Genomic DNA, 17,148 nt, shown 5'->3' with positions numbered 1-17,148 from the left:
CACAAAAATTATAATATTTAAATTATTATATACCCACATTACTTGCACTCAGAAGCGCTGAGACAAGCCCGTATAACGAACCAAGCGTACATTAGGCTGGTTTCAAAAAAAAAAAAAATTTTTTTTTTTTTTTCTTCGATTTTCACAGCTTAATAAAAGCTCCCATTTCTATTAAGAAACCAAACTAATTTATAATGCCGAAATCGTCGGACGAAACCCAAAAATTGACCACTGCAGATAAATGCCTGCAGAAATTCATATATGACGGTAACCAAGTAGAGGTTTACTGCTCAAGATGGTCACCCTCCCAAGCTACCGATTTATCAGAGTGTATGCTTAAGGTCAAATTAGAAGACCTTGATAAAATATGGGCAAAGGTGCTAGAGTCCCATCGAGAAGTAAGTTTCTCAGATAATTACACAGATGTTAGCGGCTCGGTTGAGCAAAAATTCGCTAAATGCTTGGAAACTTACCAAACATGCAAATCAGGAATTTTAGAAGCTTTACAGCTTTTTAATACTGCTAGCACCAACCAACAACAAATACCCGCCCACCCAATAAACAATTCAGACGCAAACGGTTTTTATTTAAAAGTACCACCATGCGACACCGAAGTATTTCATGGTGGATACGAAGACTGGCCATCCTTTAGAGATATGTTCACGGCAGTCTATAAAAACCACCCTAAATTATCACCCGCTCAAAAATTATACCACCTACGCCTGAAAACAAAAGGACAAGCTGGGCTTATTGTAAAACAATACCCACTGAGCGATAATAATTTCGAGCTTGCCTGGGAAGCGCTCAGATCTAGGTACGAGAACAAAAGGATACTCGTCGACAACCAACTGAAGACGCTGTTCAACCTACCCACAATATTCGCAGAAAGCGGAGAACAAATACAGAAGATGCAGACAACAATCAACAACTGCATGTCAACCCTTAACACCCAAGGAATCCCAACAACGGACTGGGACCCAATCCTCGTTTACCTCTGCTCATCCAAGCTGCCAAGTGAAAGCCTTTCACTATGGGAACAATCCCTCAGCTCCCGAAAAGAACTCCCACTTTGGGAGGATATGAATAAATTTTTGACCAGCAGATACGAGGTAGTAGAGAGAATAAGTACCTATAGACCAGGCAAGGCGAAATCCCAATTTTCGAGTTTTACACCACGAACGGTGAATCAAAACTCGACCCAACTCAACAATAATAAAACCCATGCATATCACACCGAGTTCAATAAAACGGCTTCGTGTAGATTGTGCAACCAATACCACGCAGTCAAATCTTGCGTTAGGTTTAGAAATTTATCGGTATCAGACCGAATCAAATTTGTGAGAGAAAATAGTTATTGCGAAAACTGTTTGTCTACGTCACACCCCAAGAACGAATGTAAAAGTAGTTTCACGTGCGTTTATTGCCAAAAGCGTCATCATTCGCTACTGCATTTGCAGCCCAAACCCCAACAATCACAACCAAACCCCAGAGCTCAAAATGCCCAAGCCGGCACCCCTAGGAGAACGGACGACGAGCGAGCCTCAACGTCAAAAGCCGCCGCAAGAGCCACCTCCTCCCAACAGTCTCAAGACAAAAACCCGGTTTCTTCACTCTTCTCGAGTAATCATGGAACCACCCTATTACCCACAGCAATAGTATCAGTATACTTTGCTGGCGAATTTCATAAAATTCGTGCCCTAATAGACCAAGGTTCACAAAAAACTTTTGTATCATCCCGTATACAAAAGGTTCTTGGTCTACCCACAAAAGAGTCTCTCCACCAGATATCTGGAATGGGTGGAACGGTTGTGAAAAATGCCAATAAAGTCTGCCAGATAACATTCTGTTCAGCAGACTTAACCCAAATGATAGACGCACAAGCAATAATTTTGCCGAAGCTAACTAAGTTCTTGCCCACAGTCAGAGTTTCAAGCATCGATCTCGAAGAACTGTCCCATTTACCGTTAGCCGATCCACAGTATTCGATACCATCGAAAATCGATGTGGTAATCGGCAGCGATATCACCCCGCAAATACTCACCGAGGGGCTCCTACGAAATGTGAGTGGAACATTACTTGCCCAAAACACAATATTCGGATGGATATTAAGCGGCCCTGTAGCTGAAAAGGTATCAACCTTCAGCACTCATGTCACGGAATGCACCGATGACCCCATCAATCAACTTTTGAGACAATTTTGGGAACAGGAAGAAGTTCACCAAACCCAACAACGATCAGCAGAGGATGAATACTGCGAAGCACTCTACCGGACAACCACAATTCGTGAGGAAGATGGACGCTACAGAGTAAAACTACCTTTCAAATCGGAATTTCCAGCCAATCTGGCACTCGGTCATTCACGACCCGCAGCACAACAGCAGTATATCAGCATCGAACGAACCCTCGAAAGAAAACCCGAATTAAGAGACAAATATTTTGAAGTCCTTAATGAATATTTAACCATGGATCATATGGAACCCGCCTCCCAACAAGAGATAATTAGAGATGGTAAATATTTATCATTTTATCTACCCCATCATGCTGTCATAAAACCCGACAGCAAAACCACAAAAGTGCGAGTCGTCTTCAACGCATCAAAAACGTCGCATTCTGGCAACTCGTTGAACGACGTGCTTCATACAGGCCCCATTCTACAAAATGACTTAATGCTCGTCATACTCAAATGGCGACTTTATAAGTTTGTTTTCAACGGCGATATTGAGAAAATGTATCGCCAAATACTCATCCACGAAGAAGATAAAGATTTTCACCGAATCGTTTTTCGAAAACACCCAACTCTGCCGATAGAAGATTTTCGACTAAAAACAGTTACCTTTGGTGTAAATTGCGCGCCGTATTTGGCGATTCGAACCCTACACCAACTCGCCCACGATTGTCAAGACGAATATCCGCTCGCTAAAAACATTTTATTAAACGAAACATATGTTGACGATATTTTGTCAGGCGGTCATAATATACAGTCCACTTTGAACTCTATGACTCAAGTTATCGAAGCCTTAAAATCGGCAGGGTTCCCTTTGAGGAAGATGTCGGCAAATCACCCTGAAATTTTAAAACCCGTTCCCGAACCTGATTTGCTAGACGTCGATTTCCTTAAATTCCATGATTCGAGTTCCACAAAAACCCTTGGAATTCAGTGGAACGCGCTAACCGACACCTTCACCTACACGTATGATCCACCATCAGCAGAAAACACGACTACAAAAAGGCAGATTTTATCAGCAGTTGCAAAACTGTTTGACCCCGCAGGATGGCTTTCACCAATAATGATTCTTGCCAAAATGTTGCTGCAACAACTCTGGATGGAAGGAACGGATTGGGACGAAGACGTGAAGCCCGGAGCTCTCCAAAAATGGACCTCAATTTATGAAAATTTACCTCATATCAGAGACATTAAAATCCCTAGGTGGGTACAGTATTCCCCCGATAAACTAATCCAGCTGCATGGATTCTCAGATGCTTCAGAAAAAGCATTCTGTGCCTGTATATATTTACGAGTACAAACCCATGAAAATAAGTTTTCATCCCATTTGCTAGCTGCTAAAAGCAAAGTAGCACCCCTCCAAACCGTGAGTCTTCCACGGTTGGAACTCTGTGGAGCAGTTTTACTCTCCAAGTTAGTGAAACAGCTGCGAAGTGAGCTGAATCTACCCCAACACGAACTCATTCTCTGGTGCGATTCTGCCATCGTACTGGCCTGGTTAGAAAAACCACCCCATACCTGGAAAACGTATGTCGCCAACAGAACCTCTGAAATTCTTAAGAACGTCGACAACGCCACTTGGAGGCACGTTTCCAGTAAGGATAACCCAGCGGATTTGGGCACTCGAGGTTGCAAGCCTCAGGATTTAGTCCAATGTCCATTATGGTGGGAAGGACCTAATTGGCTTATCAACCCATCAACTTCGTGGCCAAAGGATATTTCTCATCACCCAACTCCCCCCGAACAACGACATGTGGACGTATTCCACACCCTGCAGGAAGAAAATATAGACATACTCGACCGGTTTTCGTCGTTTTCTCGAGCACTTAGAGTCGTGGCCTATATGTTGCGGTTTATCCGAAGAGCAAGAAAACTAGAAGTTCCAGCCACGCTTAACCTCACCCACGCCGAAGTGAATGATGCCAAAATCAAAATCATCATTCAAACTCAACGGAATCATTACGGAGACACGATAGAGCTGCTTCAAACGTCAGGACCCTTACCCAAAAAGAACACCCTTCTGACATTAAACCCCATGCTAGATGACTCAGGAATCATGCGAGTTTCTGGAAGATTAGCATATGCCACCTATAGCTTTAATGAGCGGCACCCAATTATCATACCCGAAAACTCTCGATTTTGTTCTCTTCTGTTAGACTTCCTCCATTCGAACTTGCTGCACGCCGACAAACAGCTGATGATCCGAATGGTACAGCAACAGTACTACATTCCACGTTTGAAGCAAAAGGTCAAAAAGCTCGTCTTCCACTGCAAAACCTGCACCATCTATAAACAGCAGATGAAAACGCAGATAATGGCAGCCTTGCCACCCGAGAGGTCAACGTATTCCCTACCCTTTCATACAACAGGAGTCGACTTTGCTGGACCATTTATGGTAAAAACTTCTCCCCTTCGCCGAGCTTCGTATGTCAAAGCTTACGTTTGTGTGTTCGTCTGTTTTTCCACAAAGGCTGTTCATTTAGAAGTGTGCTCTGATCTCACCACGAATGCCTTCAACGCAGCCTTTGCCCGATTCACTGGTCGCCGTGGCCTACCCCATCAGATATTTTCTGACAACGGAAAGACGTTCGTCGGCGCACAACGCGTATTTCAAAGGGAATTCACCACATTTCTCAAGGAAGTCGCTACAGACGTCGCAGAAAAATATGCAACTCACGGATTCTCATGGAAATTCATCCCACCATACGCTCCACACATGGGTGGGCTATGGGAAGCGGCCGTGAAAAGTTTCAAGATACACTTTACGAAAGTAGCAGGAAACCAGAAGTTCTCCTTCGAAGAGCTTACTACCCTCTTAGTACGCATAGAGGCGGTCCTCAACTCCCGACCGCTCTCCCCTATGTCCGAAGATCCAATGGATCCCCTAGTCCTAACCCCAGGGCATTTCCTACGAGGCGCGCCACTCTTATCACTGCCGGAGCCAACTGCAGAGCATCTCACCCTGGTCAACAAATGGCAGAAACTAAAAACGCTTCACCACCAGTTCAGCACACGATGGAAGAACGAGTACCTCAAGGAGCTGCATAAGCGGTACAAATGGAAATGCCCTCAACGCAATATTCAAGTTGGAGATTTAGTCGTGGTAAAGGATGATTTACTACCCCCGAACGAATGGCGTTTGGGACGGGTAATCACTTTACACCCTGGATCGGATAACCATGTTCGAGTTGTGGAACTCAAAACACAAAACGGACTAATAACCCGAAATATTGCCAAACTGTGCGTGCTACCAACTGCCTAGCAGTTCCAACCCTACCTCTGGTACCCTCTGCTTCATGCCCCCAGCAATCTACATATAAGCTACTCTCCCCAACGTATTTTTCTAACCCATTTTTTGAGAAATACGTATTTTTTCTTTTCTTGTCTTTACAGGACCCGCAAATCTATGGGGACCCAGAAATGCCGGCTATGTGGGCAGCGACACGCGCTAAGGCAGTGCCGGGCGTTCCTCGCAATGAAGCCTGAGGAGCGCTACGAGTGCGCGAGGAACCACCGGTACTGCATCAACTGCCTGGCAGTGTCACACAGCACCGGGGCATGTGACTCCCCGTCCAGCTGCCGAAAATGCTCCCTCGGCCATCACACGCTCCTACACAGAGCTCGACGCACGCCCACCAACCAGCGTCGCACTGACAGCGGCCCACAGCGCGCAACAACAGCCCAACATCGCCAACGGGCAACTCAAAGCCGGTCGGCTAGACAGCGCGACGACAAACTTCGTAAATTAGTAGCCGAGGCACGAGCAGCCTTAGATAGGGTTGATGCCGCCCTGAACCCATCAACGCGTCGGGCGGGGGGGGAGCATGTTGAAGACATGATCCAATTTTCGGACTAAGTCCGCCCCCCTCCGTCTGGCAACACCCGGCCAGTGCGGCCAAGCGCAGGCAGTGCAGCTCAGCTGTGGCTTGCCAACCACCACCGCGCTCACTCTCAGTTTTATTAGTTTATCATAAACTACCGAATCGCCCACACGCATCGATCGTTCCCACATCGCATCGCCCGTTTCATTTTTATTAACGCCCGCCTGCCGTCGCGCAACTATTGCATTTTTACTTTGTGTCAAATATTTAAATTAATTAATTTTTATACAGCTTGGTTTAATATTATAAAGGTATAAATTTTAAATAAAACGCGTATATATAGCTTAAACCCGTGTGCCCTCCTTTTATTAATCAAGTGTCTAGTGCAAAATGTTTCATATGTATACCCTGTCCGACCCACGACAACGTTTTTAGCGGACATTTTTGGGTCGGACAGGGTATTCATGAAAATTTTACAATCAAATGTAATTTTTTTAGTAGGTTATGAAAAAAACCTTAAAAATCAAAGTCGAAAAAAAAGTAAAAAAAAAAATGAAATTTCGCATGCTCGAAAATTATTTTTTTGGGTATGCGTAGATGGAATTTTTTTTATGAGCCCAAATCCTATCGAAAAATCGATGGCGCGATATCGGTTAATAAATCGACCCAGTCTAATGTACGTACAACGATGTATATATATGTATGCATGTTATCTTAATATTAAAGAACTTTTACTCATACTTTCGTTATATTGCAGTAGAAGGAACAAAAGGAATGCGAAGCAATTGGGAGCAAGATCGAGGTGTAAGAAAATTTTTAAACACGAGGTTTACCTTATATTTTAGCTCTTTATTATTTACAAAATCCTTTGAAATCTATATTCAAATTTATTGTATATGAAATACTTTTCATGTCTATCCGAGCGTAGGGTTGCCATCGGGACCGGGTTGTTGTTGTTGTAGCAATGCTCGCCCCACCTAATAGCCGCGACCGATCACAAATTGTCATCAATATCCTCTAACGGGAGTCCAAGGAAACTTGCCGTTTCAACAGGGGTGGACCATAAGGAAAGGGGTGTTAGAGGCGTTGGTTCCACATTACAATTGAAGAGATGGTTGGTGCCATGTGGGGACACATTGCAAGCGGGGCATACATTTTGTATGTCGGGGTTGATTCTGGATAGGTAAGAGTTTAACCTGTTACAGTATCCAGAACGAAGTTGAGCAAGAGTGACACGCGTTTCCCTGGGGAGTATGCGTTCCTCTTCCGCGAGTTTTGGATAATTTTCTTTAAGTACTGGATTCACCGGGTGATTCCCGGCATAAAGGTCCGACGCCTGTTTATGGAGTTCACCAAGAACCTGCTTGTGTTTTTTCACTTCATACGGCTGGGTTCTCAGGTGCCGTATTTCTTCAAAATGCTTACGGAGATGACTCCTTAAGCCCCTAGGCGGTGCTGGTTCATCAATCAGATGTTTGTTGGGATGCCCAGGTTTCTGGGTATTCAACAAGAACTGTTTGGTCAGCACCTCATTTCTCTCCCTGATGGGGAGTAATCTCGCCTCATTATGCAGATGGTGGTCTGGGGACATAAGAAGACAGCCCGTGGCGATTCTGAGAGCAGTATTTTGGCAGGCCTGTAGTTTCTTCCAGTGGGTGATTTTTAGGCTTGGCGACCATATGGGTGACGCGTAGCACGTAATCGGCTGGCTAATTGCTTTGTATGTAGTCATAAGCGTTTCTTTATCTTTTCCCCAGATACTGCCAGCTAGGGATTTGAGGATTTTGTTATGGCTCTGAATTCTCGGAACAATTGCGGCTGCGTGCTCACCAAAATGTAGATTCTGATCAAACGTCACACCCAAGATTTTGGGGTGTAGGACAGTCGGTAGCGTAGTGCCATCGACGTGGATGTTCAAAATGGTCGACATTTGGGACGTCCATGTTGTAAATAAGGTCGCGGAAGATTTAGTCGGTGATAATGCCAGGTTTCGCGAGGCGAAAAAACTGGAGAGATCAGGGAGGTAGCCGTTTATTTTATTTCATAGCGCATCGATCTTTGAGCCTGGGCCTGTGGCCATTATTGTGCAGTCATCGACGTAGGAAACGATTGTAACTCCTTCCGGTGGTGAAGGTAGCTTAGATATGTAGAAATTAAACAAAAGTGGAGAGAGGACACCACCCTGTGGCACCCCTTGTTTAATTCTTCTTGGTTTTGATGTTTCGTTTCTAAATTGCACCGATGCCTGCCGACCACCCAGATAATTTGCGGTCCACCTTTTAAGACAGGACCCTTCCAGGTCTTGCAGTAACGAGCCATGGCTTACCGTATCAAAAGCTTTTGATAGGTCTAGCGCTACGAGTACTGTTCTATGGTGGGGGTATTGATTTAAACCGCAATTTATCTGGGTGCTAATGGCATTTAATCTTTTAAATCATTTAGCGCGGTGGTAGTGCTGTGGAGTTTTCTGAAGCCATGCTGATGAGGGGCTAGCTGCAAATTTGCTTGGAAATAAGGGAGCAAAATGGCTTCAAGCGTCTTTGCCACTGGCGATAGGAGAGATATCGGACGATACGACTCACCTATGTTAGCTAGTTTCCCAGGCTTTAGTAGCGGGACCACCTTGGCCATTTCCCATTTATCGGGTATGACAAAGGTGGAAAGAGACAGGTTGAAGACATGCGCTAAATATTTGAAACCCTCTTTCCTTAGGCTTTTAAGCATCGGCATGGCTATGCCGTCTGGGCCCACTGCTTTGGATGGTTTAGCACGACCGATGGCGTCCTCAACCTCTTTAGCGGTGATGGTGATTAGTGACGCGCTGAATTTGTGTTTATGTGCGTGTCTATTGGCTCTCCGTCTATCTTTGTCGACCGTAGGATGCATTATATATTGTCGGCAGAAAGCGCTCGCGCATTTTTTCGCGTCCGACAGCACTTTGTCGCCAAAGGCGATGGAAACTTTGTCTTTGTGCTTAGTCGGATTCGATAGGGACTTTACGGTGGACCAAAATTTACCCACACCGGTAGAAAGGTTACAACCTCTTAGGTGCTCCTCCCATTTCGCCCGCTTGTGTTCATCCACAAGCAATCTGATGCGTTGGTTTATATCCCTTATTTGGGGGTCGCCTGGATCAAGCTGTCTTATAAGGTCACGTTCTCTCGCTAAGTTTGCGGCCTCCGCCGGGAAATGGGCCGGATTTCGGGAATTCTCCCGGCGGGAATGAAATGTGCCGAGGCGGATTCAATGACCTTACGGGAGGCTCGCTCCCCTTGGCGGGCATCAGTCGGGATAGGGAGGGCAGCAAAGCGGCTGTCTGTAAAGGATTTATATTCTTCCCACTTTCCTTTTTTGAAGTTTATGAAAGTGCGTTTTTCAGTGACGATGAAGTCGGCGGTACGCTCGAGCGAAATATGTATGGGCAGGTGGTCGGATGCCAATGTTACCATCGGCTGCCAGTTGACGCAGTTTACGAGTTCTGCGCTCACGATTGAGATATCTGGAGAGCTGTGACAGCTTCCTACCATACGTGTGGGGGCGTCTCCTTTTATTGTGCAGAACGTCGTTTCTTCTATTTGATCCGCCAACATCTCACCCCTACTGTCCGCCCGCAAGTTTGAATGCCATAAATCATGATGGGCATTGAAATCGCCTAAGATAATGCGATTGTTGCCAGTGAGTAAGGCCCTGATATTAGGGCGGTATGCAATGGGGCAACTGGTGGCAGGAGGGATGTAGATGTTGATGATTTCTAGGTTTGCATCGCCTGACCGGACAGATAGGCCTTGACGTTTTAAGACATTGTCCCTGCGGTCGATGAAAGGATCAAATATATAATATTGCACAGAGTGGTGTATGATAAACGCGAGACCGCCTCCATTTCCGCTCTCGCGGTCTTTCCTGTGGACATTATACCCAGAGCAGTTCTGTAATGCAGATCTTGCTGTGAGTTTAGTCTCTTGAATCGCAGCAATGCGGATGTTGTGCCGCTTCATGAAATCGACCCGTAATCTTCCCAGTTAGTCCATTACAGTTTAACTGCAGAATTCTGAAGTGCATAAGGGGAGACGCCGCCACCCTGGGGTAAGTGACGGGTGACTACGCCTGGGTTGTGGAAGGCCAGGACGTAATTGCTGTTGTGTCCCTGGGACTGGGCGTCCTTGGGCTGATGCTCAGCATTGCTACCAACTCTACTACGAAGGTAGTAGTTATGAGTGGTATCAGCTGTTTGAGTTGTTGGCGCCGTGGGGCGCGAGCAGCAGCGGGTACTTGTTGTGGCTTGCTGAGCAGCGGGGCTGCTGGAAGGTAGTGGGGGGCGCTTAGGCGTAGACTACGGGACGTCCTTGGGCGTGAACAGCAAGGAGCCACAAAAGATGTTTAAAAGTTACGTGGACGTCGGGTTTTGGGATCAAGCCCAGAACAACCTGTCCGATGCAACCATCCCTTGCTGAACAGAGTATGACCGTCCTAAAAAGATTCTTTTCCGGCAGATGCAGCAAAACCATTTCTCAGGACCGGGATCAGGAGGCAGACCCGGATTGGATTCGATGCCTTCCCGGAGTAAGAGAATATGGAGCAGTCCTGCTGCAAGGAGCTGCTGAGAGGATGACAATTTGTGGGAGGGACGCAACAAATTAAATGGGGTCACACTAAAATGACAGCCCTTTGTCGGGAAAAATCCCTAGTCGCTCCGGTACATAGAACCGACTGCCTTGGGAAGCGATCGGGACCGGGTGGTCCCCCTCGGTTGGCTGCCTCCGGTCATACAGGATTTATCAAAGTTCCAAGTTCATTGCCAAGATGATGTGGGCTAGGTGGACTAAGGGGAACCTGAAAATAGGGCTGACCAGGAGCTGCAGGACCAGCAGCACTTTGGGAATGCACAAGTAGAGTAGAGCTGATCATTCAGAGTAGCAAGATAGCTGCGTATATTGAAAAATTATTGAAATCTACAACGCCATACAAATATATCATTACCCTAATATCATAGGGCCCTTACTCAAGATGACAACTTGATAAGAGCTTTTATATTAGGGTAATGATATGTTGCCATTTTAGCAACAGTTAACTTACCAATTTCTCGAATCTCTCTTGTCGTATTCATTTTGATTGTGGCGTTGAAAAACACCAAAGTTTGGCTTTTATACACAAATTCTTGCGACACTAAATGATTCAGTTCTGTTGTTGGAAACTGATAAGATCTGCATACATATGCAGCACATACCCAAATGTTTGATTTCATCATAAAGGTAAGACCTAAAACTTGTTTAGGCCATACAATTTGTTTTTGCCTGTAAGCAAATAGTGTAAAGATAGAATTTCAACAATAATATTAATAGCAACCTTATTGAAAGTTATAACCAATTGTTATATATGTATATAAATATAATTTATTATCCTAATTTGAGCTTAGACACCTAACCGATTTTGGTCGCCATTTAGCAAGTCACGGCAGTCATTCCTGCTTCCTTGTAACTTGCGCCGATCGGAAGCACAAGGGAAGTTCATATCTTCCTCCAGCTGTCCCTTCCAATGGTAGATATTACTTCCTTTGCCGGAACATCTTCTTTCAAGCTCATAACATGACCTAGCCAGCAAAGCCTTTGCGCCTTAATTCGCCTCGAGCTCCTACAGCTCATGAATATATGTATCTTCTTCGATAAAAATTATTGCCAATACGGACAGGACAAATAACTGAACAAACGCGCCGCATATTTGACAAACCCTCCGAATATACATATTTCTGCCATGAAAAGCTTCTTGGTGAAAATTCATCAGCCTTGCGGTTGCCGCTCGGAGTCGGCATAAAACATGTTGGTGCGGTCCTGCCAATATGAAGGACAAATTAGAAAGGAACACTAGGAAAATTGGAAGAGACGGTGGGCTCATCGGAGACAAATCGCGCCGAATATTTTTTTATAAGCTTAGATAGCTTAAATTCAGACAATAGGTTAATAGGTTGGTTGCTCGTTTTTTTAACAGCTTGGCGGGTAGTCCCGTCGTTACGCTACGTCTTGTTACTTTCTAACCGGGATTTTGCCGTTCTCCCTTTGTCAGAGTAGGAAGCCAGGTCGCATGATCTGTTATTAAAGATTGAGGTGTCTGGTTCGCCATCTCCTTTCCTGGTAGCAATGACAAGAAGTGTTTTCTTCAAATATGCAGTGTACGTCGGTTACCAATATCATTTCTGTAGTAATCAGTCACGGCCTTGAAAACATTCATCATCTGCAGAGATTTTGCTATACTTTTTGGTATTCTTCCCATTAGCCAATTTCTGAAACTCCTCACATTAACGCGGTTTTGCTTATGTTTTTTTCTACACGCAGTTTGACCTAATAGGCGGCACCTTTTTTTGGAGGCAGCGTGATATTCCTCATCTTACCAGTTTTTTTGCGGGCTCGATGAGAGCCTATGGTATCCGCGGCAGCGGTACATAATAAGAGAGAAATGTGCTCTGCTTCACTGCTCGGCTAAATCTTGAAAGCCCAGTAGAGTGGTCATCAATTGCCCGAACAGCTTCTCGATGGCAACATTTTCTTGTTTACATGGACGTGTGTGTATCGTGTCTGCCACAACGTAAAATTCCAAGTGTATACTTGACTTCGTAATGGTTCACGTGATCGATTTAATTTCGTGTTCTCCAATCAGGAGACAGTCCAGATGGAGGACTAGTACCTGTACCAGATGTACCTCTATTTGGAGTCAGAAGAACGGGGATACCTACAAACAGCTGGGAGTTAGTGCTCCCGATTAGCGTCGGTTATCGTGAAACACGGATGAGGATATTAAAACTAACCCATATGTATGGGCACGCCCGCTTAGAGGTGGGATGGGGGGATTCCCCCCGGGCCCGGGGTTTCTCAAAGGGCCCGCGATTTAGAGGTTTAGTACTTTTTTTTTTAATTCAGGAGAGTCTTTAGTTTTTCCATGTGCAAATTTTAAGCCGAATTTCAAAAGCAACGAATATTGATAATGATTTTTTGTCTGGGCCTTCGAACAGCGAGGAGACAATAAACATCAAACAAAAATGTATGTTTGCATGAATCCGAAATCGTAAAGTTTTCGTGGTGACACTGATGAAAGTTCATCTTCAAAAAGTCTTCCAACAATACCACCAACTCTGTATCAAAGTCCAGATTATTTAAACGAATATCGGTAACGTGAATAATGAGTTTTTGCGATCTGAAGAAGTCCGCGAAATAATTCGTCGAGGTCATCAAAAGTGTCCTGTTATTTTTCCACGTGATTGTCATGACGAGGCATTTCCTACCTCGTTGTTAAGCAGAATCTTGCCAAATAGAGAGAAAGTGGAGCGTGACTGGTTGGTGTGAAGTGCCAGTAGCAATGCTTTTTATTCCCTACCATGTCGTCTGTTCACCACCAATACTTTAAATCGACCTAAAATTTGTTGTCCTGGTGGATATTCGAAATTCCAGGTGTGGAAGAAGCTATACGATAAACCGCCATCACACGAAAATACTCAAGATCACATTAAATGTTATATTCAATGGCGATCTTTACAAAATCTAATTCAAAAGGAGGCTACAATTGATACACTTATCAATGAACAGCTAATCACTGAAACTCAAAAGTGGAAAAAGATTGTATGTAGAATTTTGGAAACTATTTTATTTTTGGGTGAAAGAGGCCTAACTTTCAGAGGCGAAAGTATATACCTTGGTGAACGAAACAATGGACATTTTTTGGGCATCTTAGAACTCATAAGCCATTATGATCCGATACTTAGAGGTCATTTGGAGAAAGTTAGGATTTCACAACAGCAGCACAAACGTTTATAAGTGCACTATCTTTCCCCAGACATTCAGAACGAGTTTATAGAAATTTGTGCAAAGCACGTGAGGGAAACTATATTAGATGAACGCAAGAACGCCAAGTATTTTGCGACTACGTCCATTTTGCGCTACCTCCATTTCTATTCAAAAGCAACAAATTTTACAATTCAAGAACGGTTTTTGGTTTTCGTGGATTGTAACAAAAAAACTGGTCAGGAAATCGCTGATTTAATTTGCCATATTGTCGTGTACAAGGGTACAATAACGGTGCCAATATGAAAGGAGCTTACAACGTAACATTCTCGACAAAAACTCGAATGCTGATTACTCGCCTTGTGCAACCCACAGTCTCAATTTATGTGGTGTTGATGCTGCAGAATGTTGTACGGCTGAATTACTTTCTTAGGAGTTGTGCAAAAATGTATTACTATTTTCAGCAGCAGTCCACAACGATGGGACATCCTCCAAAAAATTGTACCGAGCTCTCTTCACAGTCTTTCAGACACTAGGTGGTTGGCTAGAATTGAGGCAACCAGACAATTCGCAAACCATATTCCAGGATTAACACAAGCACTAAACGCATTACTTAAGCTAAATTTGACTGCACAAGCATACGGAGATATTAACGGCATTCTCAAGTACATCAACAAGTTCGAATGTATCTTGCTGTACTCAATTTGGTTCAAAATACTGACTACAATTAATGAAAGAAACGTCGTACTCCAAGCTAGAGACGCCACCATAGATGTTGAGGTCCGACATCCAGATGCCTTATTAGCTGATTTGAAGTTGAGCAGCAACCAATGGGAAACAATTTTAAACGAACGCAAAACAGTTCCTACTCAATTGAACATTTCTCCAAAGTTTCCGGGCATTCGAAAGAGAATACGCAAAAGGCGTTTTGAAGATAATGGAAATGAGATGATTACGAATGATCCAGAGTCTGATTATAAAAACAATACATTCTTGATTAGGTAATCACTGGCATTACTGTACGATTTGCAGCTATGAGAAATATGAACGAGACGCTTTCCTTTTTGTGGCAATTTGAAGACATGGATGAAACACCGGTACGGGCGAGCGCAGCAAAATTGGTCGAAAAATACAAGTCTGACGTTTATCAAAGCTTAGAATGCGAAATAATTCACTTGAAACACATTTACGAAGCAAATTTTGATAAAGGTCTGTCACCATTGGAATTGCTAAATGCCATCTATGTTCAAAATCTTCCCGACATTTGTGTTGCTTTACGTATCTTTTGCACTATACCTGTCACTGTAGCTAGTGCAGAACGTTCCTTCAGCGTCCTTTCAAGAATCAAAAACTTTCATAGATTGTGTTCATCTCGAGAGCGAGTTTCAGGACTTGCCACGTGTCTTGAATCCGTTTTGGAAAGACAGTTAAATTTTGATATTATTATAAAAAATTTTGCAGCGAAAAAAGCAAGAAAAGCCACTCTTTGATATCCGAACCTTCTTATTAAATAATTAAAATTTATAATCATCATTATATTTATCAGAAATGTACTAAAATGTTACCAAATAACTAGAAAAGATTATTTGAAGCAATATGTGGGTGTTAAAAGAGAATTTTATGTCTACGTTACAATAAAACGGTATAAATAGTAAATATTCTGTGCTAATTTTATTTTCAGCTCTTAGTCCAAAGTTCATTTAGTTGATGTAGCAAAAATTTTGTTTAATGTAATCCAAATTAATGAAATATATTGGTGAATTTTGTATAGGGGGCCCGTGAATTGTTTAGTCCCGGGCCCGGATTTTCTCTCTACGGCCCTGTGTATGGGTACTCGAGTTCTAGCTCCGCTCGATTATTTTTAAATCCGGAATAATGGCTATTCTTTCAGCTTTTGTTATATTCGTCATTTTGTTATATTCAATGTAAGTTCAAACATGTAACTCAAACACAGCACTGAGCATAGTAAGAGTATGCTAATTTCTCAGAAAGTATCTACCTAAATACTTCCCCAAATATTTTCATTTTCACTCCTTCAAAATAATATGCATTTTTTCAACTTCTGAAATTATATACAAATATAAATTTATTTCGACTTAGTCGAGTTAGTATTAGTTTTAGCGAACAATTGTCCCAATCCAGCTAGAGCACAGAGTTTGGAAAAGAACACCAAGTGTATAACATCGGTTTCGATATCTGAAAATGATTTCAAGATATCGCCCATTGTATGGACTTAAGGCGGCGGTACAATGATATTTTTCATATAGATACGTTTAACCCAAGCTTATGCATTGCAATAACATCGCCACAATCAACCAAGATGTTGCATTTATAAATATGAAGGAACTTCAGACTTGGCATTTGAAGTTTATTACGTCTTGCCCACTCACATACAAAATTTCTCGAAGCACTGTTGTAAACATACTCTCTATACAACAAAAATACTTGCTAGCATATTTTGTGTAGTATTCGATTGTTATATTGCAGTTTTTAATTGTGAAAAATATTAGAAAATTTACCAACCAGTGGAAAAAATAATTTCACTTGCAAAATGTGCCAACACCCTTAGCCAAAGCATATGTCAAATTCTTCTTCTTATGATTTACTTGGAACAAAATTGGGGAGTTGGCTACTTTTCAATATCAGATGGCGCTAGTGTCGCTTATTCTACCGTTCTCCATAAAAATACATGCAATATACTCATAATGCATAAGCATATGTTAAACTCATCTATATGAAATACTGCTTATGTGTCGGACCTACTACATAGTCAATAGTAGGAGCGATTTAACTTTGCCGAGCTTCTTTTCCAATTTGCGTCATGCTTCTTTCAATTTTTACCATAAATTGGCGGGACGGAACCTAGATGTTTTACGCCGACTTCGAAATGCATATACAAGGCAGATAAATTTACACTAGGAAGCTTTTAATGGCAGATATACACTCGGAGTGTTTGTCAAATAATTACCGAGGAGCGACCCCACTTAGAAAAACGTTTAGCTAATTGAAAAAACTTTTTTTTAAATTTTCGATGTTGCTTTTCCCTGGACTTGAACCCAAAATTTACAATAATTTACTTGGTGGAGTTATGCTTTGAAACTTTTAGCTTTTTATCTTATACCTATAGAATCCTAATCTTTATGTGTACATATCTATATATATATATATAGATATATCATTTTGAACCTAATATACTATTTGTTATAACTAAGTAAGTCAAATTCCCTTTTACCTTGGGGCGAAACTACACCTTTTTGAACTGTATTTAAGAAAAGCGCAAATGAAATTGGAAACGGTGGCAAAGTTTTTGACGCATGGGCAAATGAATTCCAGAAAT

The sequence above is a fragment of the Eurosta solidaginis genome, chromosome 5, assembly GCF_040869045.1.
Source record: "Eurosta solidaginis isolate ZX-2024a chromosome 5, ASM4086904v1, whole genome shotgun sequence".
NCBI lineage: Eukaryota > Metazoa > Arthropoda > Insecta > Diptera > Tephritidae > Eurosta > Eurosta solidaginis.
This window is presented reverse-complemented; position numbering follows the sequence as displayed.